Below are 10,970 nucleotides of genomic sequence, written 5' to 3'. Positions count from 1 at the left end.
TGGTTAGGTATATAGATGACTCAACTCGGTTCTGTGCTTCACCATCATAGAGACAGTAGAGAGAATCCACTGTACATGTTGAGCTGCAAACTATTACTAAATGGGTAAAAATGGACAAATTAGGATTGAGCATTGAACAGTGAACACTAAACACATTGTGTTTGGTAGTGAGAATGTTGCTGCTCAACCCACTCAGCTATTTTTCATACATCTTCTGATGCAAATGCTTGAACACATCATCAGTATTGTATCCTGAAGTCAGGTGTTTCGAGTCTTACAACAGACACCCTCGTCCAGGTGACCCGACCAAGGTTGATCAAGCCTTGGGTTGTGTCCAAGTGGCATTCTACTGAACCCACTGGTCACCCTTTTTCAGCCAGAGCCATCTAGATGCTTTCTCTGCCATGTCTATGTTGTGGTTGATGGCTCCTCTCCTGCCTGCTACTGTAATGCTCAGGGTTCTGTAGGCTTTGCTGAGGGAATGACTTGCAAACCCCTAACTGCCCACCTCCACTGGCATGTACCTGGTCCTCCACTTGTTCCTGTGGCAGTCCTACACAGCTCCTGGTACTTCACCTTCTTCCTCTCTTGTTCCTCCTCCACCCTCTCCTCCCAGGGCACAGTTAGCTTCAGTAAGATGAGCTGTGTTGTGGCCTCAGAAACCAAGATGATGTCTGGTCTCAATGAGGACTGGATGATATGTCATGCAATTTTTAGCTGCCTCTCCAGGTCACCTGTCATCACCTAGTCTCATGCTGTGGAAAGCAAACCAACAGAGCAGTTCCTGGGTCTCTTCTTCGGCTGCTCTCCCTCCTTGACAAACACAATCATCCTAGCTGTAACGTGGGCCTATCTGCTGTCACTGATCCCTTTGCTGATTGCCTCAGAGATGGTCTTGAGGACTTGGTCATGTCTCTAGTGTTAGCGCCCCTTGCTCAGTGCCTTGGAGCAGCTTCTCAGAATGTGTTTGAGGGTTGATGTCTTGGAACACAGGGGTGCGAGTGCGGGTGTTTCTACTCTGCCCCATGTGAACAGGTTGAATGGGCTAGGGAGGACATTGTAGATCCCCTGAATCAAGAATTTGATCCTCTGGGGTTTCCACTTTCAGATGTCCTGCCAGGTGACATTCCACTCCATTGCCTGTTCCCACTTCATCCAGGCACCCTGTTGTTTCATTGCCACTGTTCTGCTTGCTCGCTCTTCCTCCACTGAAGCACGCACCTCCTCCTGCAACAGCTTCCACCTCTCCTTCCTGCTGGCAGTGTCATATTGGGTTAATGTTAAGCTCTCAAGTCCAGCCCTGCCCTTTGCCACATTCCCAAGAAGGGCCTTTTGCTTCAGCTTAGCTCTTGCCTGCTGGACTGCTCCATCTTCCTCACAGTGATCCCTGCACCAGACACTTTGGTGTCCCTAAATCTGGTGTGCTGCAGGTGTTCTTGTGTCCATGCCATGATGAATTCCTCCCTGACAGAGCTGAATGGGAGCCTAAGCTTATTGCTGTTCCCGTACAGCACAGTGCTGCTGAAGCTGTATGGCAAGCCCAGCCATCTGCGGAGATAACTGCTCACCTCATATTCAAAGCCTTCCACTACAGTCATAGGGGGCAGGGGCCAGAGGATTCTTGGGAGGATCCTGTGCTGGTAGACCCAGGCCTTGAATCTTATGGGGAGCCCAGACTTGTCTACAGCTCTCAACCAGCCCTCCTGGTCAGCGCTGATAGCCTTGATGGAGTCTATGTGCTTCAGACTGCAGTTGAAGACCTTCCTGAGACGCTTCAATGGTTTTTCTGTGACGGACAGGATCTGGTCTAAAGTGGCATTCTACTGACCCCACCTTTTTTTTATCTCAATTTATCTATTGATGGTCTATCAATGATGACCAAGTGAACATTTCACAAAAATCAAATTATTGGGCAGAAAATTTGAATATTTACTGTCTTGGTAAGATCATATATATTACATTGTTCTCTGTAAGAAGAAATGGCATTGTGGTTTGTTTTTATTGAAAGGTTATACCTTCCCATCTTTTCATATACAGTATAATTTCCCTTACTTTGTGTGGCATCAAGGAATAGTAGTAACTCATTTGTGAAGAGAATGAAGAATGCAGTGCAGTACCATAGCTACCAATGAATTAATTCAGCATAACAGTAAGAGCTCCAAAAAAAACAACAACAACAAAAAAACATCCAAAAATCCCAGACCAAGATCACAATTAAATATAAGCAAGTGATGTTAGCACAAATGACCACTGAACTTCAGCCTGATCTGAGGCTTTTAAAAATATAATCTATAAAAACATCTCTATTAATCATTGGTATAATATGGTGGGAATTCAAATAAAGATGTCATGCATTGCCACATACTACACTCACCATGTGTTGTCTGTTCACAACGTGGATTTCCTGCTCTATAAGTTAATTAAATGGTGTATTTTACCAAGTAGCCGAAGTCAGACATTAAAAGATTTTTTGTCTTTTCATATGAAGCAGAGAGACAAGATGAGAGCCTCCAATCTTTTGATGATATCTCCTTTGGGAGGTGTTTTCTCCAGGGAGATTGGTGAGAAGCAATTACAGTGACAGACACACATACACACTACATTGCTACAGACATGGTTATATAATGTATGCTTTCAGAGCAAATGCTTACAGATAAAATACCACTGTAAAATATATGCTTTGTCACTGAATGGTTAGGTTTTCAAACCAACATATACACAGGGTATAAGTGTTGTTTTGAAAAGGTTTTTAATGCTTAGAAATATGATTAGTGATAAACAGGAGTGCCAGCAAAGTAAGTGAAAATAACAAAGATATAGACAATCCCATAGAGAACTGATAGACACAGAGCACAGCACAGCACAGCACAGCACACATGAAGTCAGATACAGGCAGAACAACAGAAAAAGAGACAAAGAGAGATGCTTTCAAATTAAAAGTCAATTCCCTGAAAAACAAGCAGGCCTCCCCCCAAACCCCCCAGGTCATTCTGTTTCCATGATAAAGCTCAAGCTGGGCTGCTGTCATTAAAAACACCAGGACCCAGCCTTGTAATTATATGGCTTAATGATTAGGCTGCAGCAATTTCATCTAGCTTATTTAGCTGATAAAGGAATTGGAATGAACACTCAACCTCCCATATCCACACACACACACACACGCATGCACGCACACGCACACACACACACACACACACACACACAAACAAACTGTTAAAACAAACACACATAATCAGACTGCCAAGTCATGTATACACAAACACTCACATAATAAATCACTGGTCAGACATGATTTCATATACTCGTATGCAGACATTAACATATAACATATGTCGGCTCATGTATGCACATGCCAAATTTCATTATTCATGCACACATGCAGACTCGCATTGTGTATCAGCTCCTTCTTTGCTTAAATATCTCCTCTGTAAGTGTGATGAGACAAATGTCAGACTCATATTTAATCTTTAATCATCACATAATGCATTCATACAACATACTGTTGCATCCACATAAAACAAGCATCAATTATTGGTAAAAAATAAATAAATAAATAAATAAACAAAACCTTGTTACCTGAATGAAAAACTTTGTAAGAAAATAAAAACCTAAACTGAAAGAGCAATGTGTCTACACTAAATTGCCAAAACAACAGGAAAATGGTTGAATCTCCTCAAATACTGAACTGTAGATCACAGCCTACATCTTGTAAGGAATGGGACAGTCAGTAATCTTATCACAGGTCATACTACCTGTTAACCAGGTGAACAGAAATTCCTGCACTGACATGTTGATCAAATCTATATTTGTTGATCTTCTTGACAAAATGAACATAAGTACAGCTCAACCCTTAAATGCATGCCTCAGGTCTCACACTGTGTCCAATTTATTCAATTCATTATTATATTTTAATTAAGACCTCAACTCCTCTGGTGATTTTTTTTAACAGTGGTTGAATGTTGGAAATCATTGTTTTTCTTTGCTTTTCCTCTTACAGTAGCTCTGAAGATGAAGATATAGCTGAGGCTACTGATGATGCAAAATTTGTTTTTGTGCAAAGTGATGAAAAAGATCATGTAGAAGCAGATCTGGAGTAAGGTCCCAAGAGAAGGACTGATGATGAAACCTCATATAATTATCTCAACTGTCACAACCTTCCCACCATAAATGTGCAAGTGGTTTTCCTGCTTGGGAAGCCAGAAGATCTCCCACTTTCCTGGAAAACCCCATGCCACAGCTTCCCAAAGCTGAAAGTTTTTGGTTTCTCCAGAAACAGAGCTGAGGAATTCCCTCATCTGTCCCTCCACACTTGACCATAAAACAGAGGAGCGGTTTGCGATAGCAATGTTGGAATGAGCAATTTGTGCTGTGCTGACTAATTAATGTTTGTTAAAAAAAAAATGCAGATTAAGAACTCAGTCTAAAAACTGCTGCTTCTTAAAAGATTTGCTCTGCTTCTGTTTTATGTAAAGGTAAATTATACACGCACTACTACCAGAGAAATAATAATAATTGTAGAGCACATAGGCATAACTAAACTTGTAAACACACCAATATGACAAAAACTGTAACATTAAAATCACAATTCGAAACACATCACTGCTGCATCCAAACTATAGTTTCTCAAACATCTTGGGAGTCTTATGCAAGGTGTCCAGCTGATCAGTACATAACAGTAAGAAGCACACATGCAGACAGAGAGAGATGTGCTCATTCACTTAAATGTTTGTGCAGGATACACTTTTGTTAATGTTTTATGTTCTTTTACAGGTGGTACTCCATTAAATTGGCACACTTCCTGCCGCAGTACCACAGTGATGTCACAGCGGCAAAGAGGGGGGTTTAATGCAGGCTGGACTTGATAACTGTAGACGCTAGGTGGCAGCAGCGTGCTCAAATCCTGTTGACAGCGGCTCAGGGGAGAAGGTAATGGCTGCAGCCTGTGGGAAGGTGGAGTCAGACGGTACACCGACAGTGCATTATTATGGATCCCACTGCTTTTCTTGGCATGACACGCCCTCCATAAAATTGAAAAACTGGAGTTTTATAATACCTGTGTGAAACAAATATTCATATATAAAAAAAAACAACACTATTTGTGCTTTGCTGAATAACTTACTGTATTTGGGCACACCCCTACTCCATACATCCCTCCTCTGGTCAGACTGCAGCCTCAGCCCCCAGCTCTGACAGTACTACAACCAGTCAGATTTGTTATTTGCCATGTCTGTATTTTCTGTATTCATCAACATCAGCAAAATGTGCTTAAGCAAATCATATTGGCTGTTTTATGTATGATTTGATAAAATCTATTGAATTATAAGACCAATAAATGTCTTGATTCTATCTATTGTCTGCCTTAATTTGTTGTGTGAATAACAATCAGTGGTTTTTACACAGACTACATCATGTTTATCAAAAATGAAAAAGTTAAGAAAATGTATATATGAAACGAAGAGAACCTAATAATAATTAATAATGATAATTAGTAAATAGTAATGATCATCGTCACTCTGCGCCAGACACTGCTGAAAAAGATTGTTAATTTCAATAAGGCATTTCAGGTTAAACAGCAGACCGCTACTTGCCGGTCAACATCCTGATCATAATCAGCTGACTTGTCAAAGTCATTCACATCTCATTCAAGAAATAAAGAAATTCAAATAAAATGAAATCATTTTTTTCTCAAGGTTGAGAACATCACAAACATGACAAACACTGACCTCATGGACACTGATGGCGTGACCCCATCCCAGAGGCGGATAAGATCTTTTTTAAGGATACTCTGGATACTCTGCCACCGCCAAGCCACTCTTTGATCTGTTGAAGGGTGAGAAAAGAAAAGGCAGGCAACACAAAAAGAAACTGTCAAGCAGGAAGTTGTGTGCATCTGACTGGACACCAGAGCAGGAAAAGGCTTTTGAAAACCTGAAAGCTTCACTGGTTTCTAGTGTCGTCTTGGCACATCCTGACTTCACCCGTCCCCTCATGCTGTCAACTGATGCATATTTGGATGGCATAGGCGCTGTGCTGTCTCAAATTCAAGAAGGTGAATCACGAGCCAGACCCATTGCTCTCGCCAGCAAGTCGTTATCTCAGTCCCAAAAGTACTACCCAGCTCACTGTTTAGAGTTTCTGGCTTTAAAATGGTCAGTCTGTGACAAGTTCAGCCACTGGCTGAAAGGCCACAAATTTACAGTCTGGACAGAAAATAATCCATTGACTCACATCCTGACAAAGCCGAAGCTGGGCTGTTGTGAGCAACGCTGGGTAGCTAAGTTGTCAAGTTACGACTTTGATGTCAAGTATGTCCTGGGTCAGCAGAACATTGTAGCTGATGCCCTAAGCCGTGTGCCATTTGTCAAGGAGAGTGTTGGCCACAGGCTGCTCACTGAACCCTATGCAGGTCCTCTCACTGAGGTCAAGGATGTGTCATGTACTTCTGTGCAAAATACCTTCTGGTCATCCAGTGGTCACAAGAAACTCTCTCCAGTGAGTTACAATGCCCAGTCCACATGCAGTCCACTTCGTATGCATGCTCAGTCTGTTGCAGTGGAGGATGTTACTGCTGTACTACAGTCACACATTGAGTGGGATGCTGGTCCGAGGGCCCGTGCTGTTGAAGTGTTGCAGTACCTACCTCAGTTGGTCCCACCTGGACTGGACACCTTACCTGCTTACACTGAAAAAGACCTCTGTGATAAGCAGTTGGAGGATAGAACTCTCTCTTGTGTTCTGCCCTATGTTGATTTAAGATTTAAAGATTTAAATAGTCTGTATCAGTCACAAGATACTTGAAGCACTGTGGTAAGCTCACTGTGACCAATGGTGTGCTGTACAGGATTTCAAAGGACCAGAAAACCAAGGCAAAGCGTCTCCAATATGTTGTCCCTGATGGTGATGATGGTGATTGCCCAGGACCATGCTGCAAAAGAGCAGAATAGACATGCTCAGCTGTACAACAAGAAAGTAAAGGGATCCAAAATCGAAATAGGTGACAGAGTGCTCTTGGCCAATAGGAAGGAAAGAGGTAAAAGCTTGCTGATCGGTGGGAATCAACCATCTATACTGTGGTGGACATGAACACTGAGACACACATATACAGGATTCGCAAAACAATCACCAGACAGGAGAAGGTGATCCACAGGAACCTGCTGATGCTGGCCAATTTCCTCCCTGTGGGGGACACATGTGACATGTCTGACTCTGCTTCATCTGTGCCTGTTACAAAGTCCTCTGCTCCAGGAACTGGAGAGGCAGGAGAGACCTTATCTGAGAGAGAGTGACACTCTTTGTGGAACTAGTGACAGCCTTGATGCTGAAAGTGACAGTAATTCACCTGTTACTGTGGGCGAGGGACAGGACCCCTTGACTGATCCAGAGCCTGTGGACTCTGAGAGGAGGACCATAGAATGGATTACACAGTTGTCTATGCCAAGTCTGTCAGAGGCGGATGTTACTGACCTGCCAAGTGTGACCTCTGACCCCCAGGATACCTCAGTCCCACCAGAGTATCACATGACTGATGAGTCTGTGACCTGTGATTGTAGTTCTGTGGCTGCTGTGGACGTTTCAGCACATGTGAGACAGCCAGACCCTGGTCTCAATACCATGACACAGACAGACAATACATCAGACACTCTGTACACTGTTGATCAGACCCCACACACTGTGGTCATCCTAATGTTCAGACACAGGTCAGGTTGAGATTCGGTCGCCTAATCAAACCTGTGAACAGGCTTATTCAAACCATGTCCAGGCAGGATGTTGTTCAGGACACGTTCAGTGTTAGGGCTGTCTGCAAATCTATGTTCCAAGCTTTTGCTGACTAAAACCTTAATCAGATAGCCTGTGCCCTTGTGGGTCCACGTTTTTTTTTTTTGTCTTGGTATGATGTTCCATTGTTTTCATTTCTTCTCTGTCATGGGCTTGCACTACATTATGTGTTAGGGTCTAGTGGGGTGTACAAGGCACCCTGTTGCCAGTTGCTGGGTTGAGGGATAAGCGCTGCTCTCATACCACTTCATCCTTATGGGATACTTTTGGTGTTGGCCTTCTTGATGTTGACCCTTGTAATTTGTCGATTTGTAGTGTTTTCTTTAGTGCATACTGTGTAGTCAGTGCTCAAATTTGATAAAATTTAGTGGATGTAACAGAGTTTAAAAAAGGCACTTTATGATCCTTAGTTTCACTTTGTGTTGTGAATTTTATCTTAATGTATAATTTTTATTTACAGCTTTATTAATGTTTCTTGTGGAAATAGATTGCTGCACATCGCCTCTTCTGTACCTCCTAAGCTTCTGTAGCCCCCCCCCCTTCTGTCCCTCACATTGCCGTTTTGCAGTGCTGAGGGTAAGTTGTGCGGAAAAATGCTGCTGCACTATTTTATTGTTTTTGTTGGAAATTAAACCGTTTATGTTGTAACATTTAATGCATATTGTTTATTGTCAATACTATTACTTTACTTAGCTGTTTCGTGTTGTTTGGACCGCTAATTTGAGTTTTGTAGATGTTTTCATTTAACTTTCTTGGCGCCATGTAGTCAACGTAGCTCAGAGATATTAGCATCCATTTCTGAGTGTAAATTTCACTATTTTGCAATGCTGAGGCGCTGAGGGAGCAGATGTGCAGCATATACTAGAATGCAAATTATATGTTACATTGTCTTCTCCAGGTATGTGTCTTGTTTCTCTTAAATGTTATAATTTTCGTTGTCTTTGTTTAATCATCCAACCCCCCACGTAGTTGTTTACTTTACCCACCAGGCAGCACTCTTTGTCTTTTTGTATGTTTTTATTGGTTCAATTTAAGTTTTGAAGAGCAAAGTCATGAAAGTTCAGAATTTGTTGTTATAATTTAGGACAAAGAAAAGGGGAAAAGAAGAGTATCCTGTCAATTTTAATGGCACTTGGTTAGAAGTTTAATATTGTGTTGATATGTGTAGGTGTGGTAATACCCAATTAATGAATTTGTATACTTTATTTTGGGAAATATAAGTCAAGTGAAGTCAAACATTGTCGTTTTGCAGTGCTGAAGTGCTGAAGGAGCAGATATGCAGCATATACCAGAAGGCAAATTATATGTCACATAGCGTCACACCCTGCCTGGACTTTGGGTGTTTTTTGGTCTTTTTATGTTCTTGTGTTCTTTGGGGTCTCCTGGTTTGCACTTCTGTTTAGTCCTTTGGTTCCTATGGGTTTTCTTGTTATATTTTGGTGGTGGGTTTGGACTGCCTTTTGTTGTTTAGCCTGGTGTGTTGTATACTTTAGTTTAGGTTCATGATGGTTCTTGGACAGGTTGGTGTGGGTTGTATTAGAGTATTGTGTTTTCTGGGTTTTAGTTTTGTTACTGTGTTTCCCTTGTGTGTTCATGTACTCCTCCTCACCTGCCCTGCTTCACCCTCGTTAACCCTGCTGTGCTCTATATCTTCCCCACACCTGCCATCCACGATTAAAGGAGATTTTTCATCATATCTGCATTCCGGCCTCTGCGTTTGGATCCACTCCTGCTTCCCCACCTGACACATAGTCTTCTCCAGGGAGCTAATAAAAAGGCTGGAAACCCATCCTCTGAGTCTTCTCATACCTGCCCTAACCTTCACCGTTACATGAGCTCCCCCCCAACCCTCCACCCCAATTACCACTGCAGCAGTCATGCCAACTGAATGGAGTGACATCTGTAGGGTCAATTTTGCTGTTGTGTTATTATGAGTTTTTATTCAGTCTTTATGGACTTGTTATTTTGGTGCAATTCCCAACAATGTGAGTAGGTGGTAGCAGGACATTGGGAAGCCAACCAGAACTGTTTTGCGCTCTTGTTGGCTGTCTTGTCATTCTGCGATGAGGAATCAGTACAGCAACAGCCTAACATAATCCTGTCATTGTCCTCATCGACCTTTTTATCAGGTTAGAGTTACGTATAAGCATGAAAAACACTAAAGTATATGTAAGAATATTTGAATGCATTTCAAGGGGCCTGTAAATCACTTTTGAGTAGTGCTTTGTTAGTTTTGTGCCTCTGAACTGTAGTCCATCAACATGGGCAGGTCTTACTATCATGGCGGTCTCACAGTTTGTTTACTTTGGGTGTACCTGCTCCTCACTTATTTGGGTAGAAAACTCAGAGCTCCAGGTTTACTAGACTTATATTGCATTTTAAATTGATAACTAATATACTGAATTCATTAAAATATTTGTTTATTCTGCACATTTACACTTGTTAATACATTTTAAAGCCTGAAGTTGCATACAGTAATATGTAGGGAATTTAATGTATTTTTATATCGTTATTGTTGAAAAAGTAACTGTTAGGCTGTCTCAAGTATGAAAATACAAATAAATTCTGTAACGAGGAGTCAATGCAGCTACAGCCTAACGTTGTCCTGTCTGCTCATGTAACCTTTTTAGACTACCTGTTTCCATGGTCGCATGCCTGCAACCTGCAAAACACACAATCACCAACACACACAGACACATATTCACTATAGGCTAGCTTTTCTAATCTGTGTGCATTGGGTCATTACAATATTGCTATGCTGAGCCCTTAAGAGGGTTAGAGAGGCACCCTGGTATTGGCTGGGATTAAAGGGCTATTACACCAATAAATCACTGTAATGAAAACACAGGGTTGGCCAATTCTGGAGGAATTGTAATCTTCTTGGGACAATAATGAGTAAGTCCTTATCTAAATGTTTACCGCAGAGCAGACACTGGCCAGCAGTTAGCTTAATCAGCAGCATTCTCTGTCCTGGCAGATTAAGATAGTGTTTGTCACAGTGTGGGCTGGGGGCCAGAATGTTGGGGGGCGTGTTGGTCATTTCATGGTAAGAGGACAAAGATGAGATAGGATGGACTGTTAATGGTTCTGCTAGGGACACTGGGTTAGTGCTGCAGCAAAATAGTACTAGGATATCCAAACATGGACATACAAGCAACAATAACCAGTTAGAAAAGTTGTAATGGAAGTTTAAG

General features: G+C 41.9%; 1 pseudogene; it reads right to left on the bottom strand.

The window, feature by feature from the left end:
* Positions 1 to 211: 211 nt before the first annotated feature.
* Positions 212 to 10,421, bottom strand: LOC122985610 (annotated as a pseudogene).
* Positions 10,422 to 10,970: the final 549 nt, after the last annotated feature.

Source organism: Thunnus albacares, chromosome 7, assembly GCF_914725855.1.
Source record: "Thunnus albacares chromosome 7, fThuAlb1.1, whole genome shotgun sequence".
NCBI classification, from domain to species: domain Eukaryota; kingdom Metazoa; phylum Chordata; class Actinopteri; order Scombriformes; family Scombridae; genus Thunnus; species Thunnus albacares.
The sequence above is the reverse complement of the archived record's forward strand: the minus strand, read 5'-3'. Positions and strand labels throughout refer to the sequence as shown.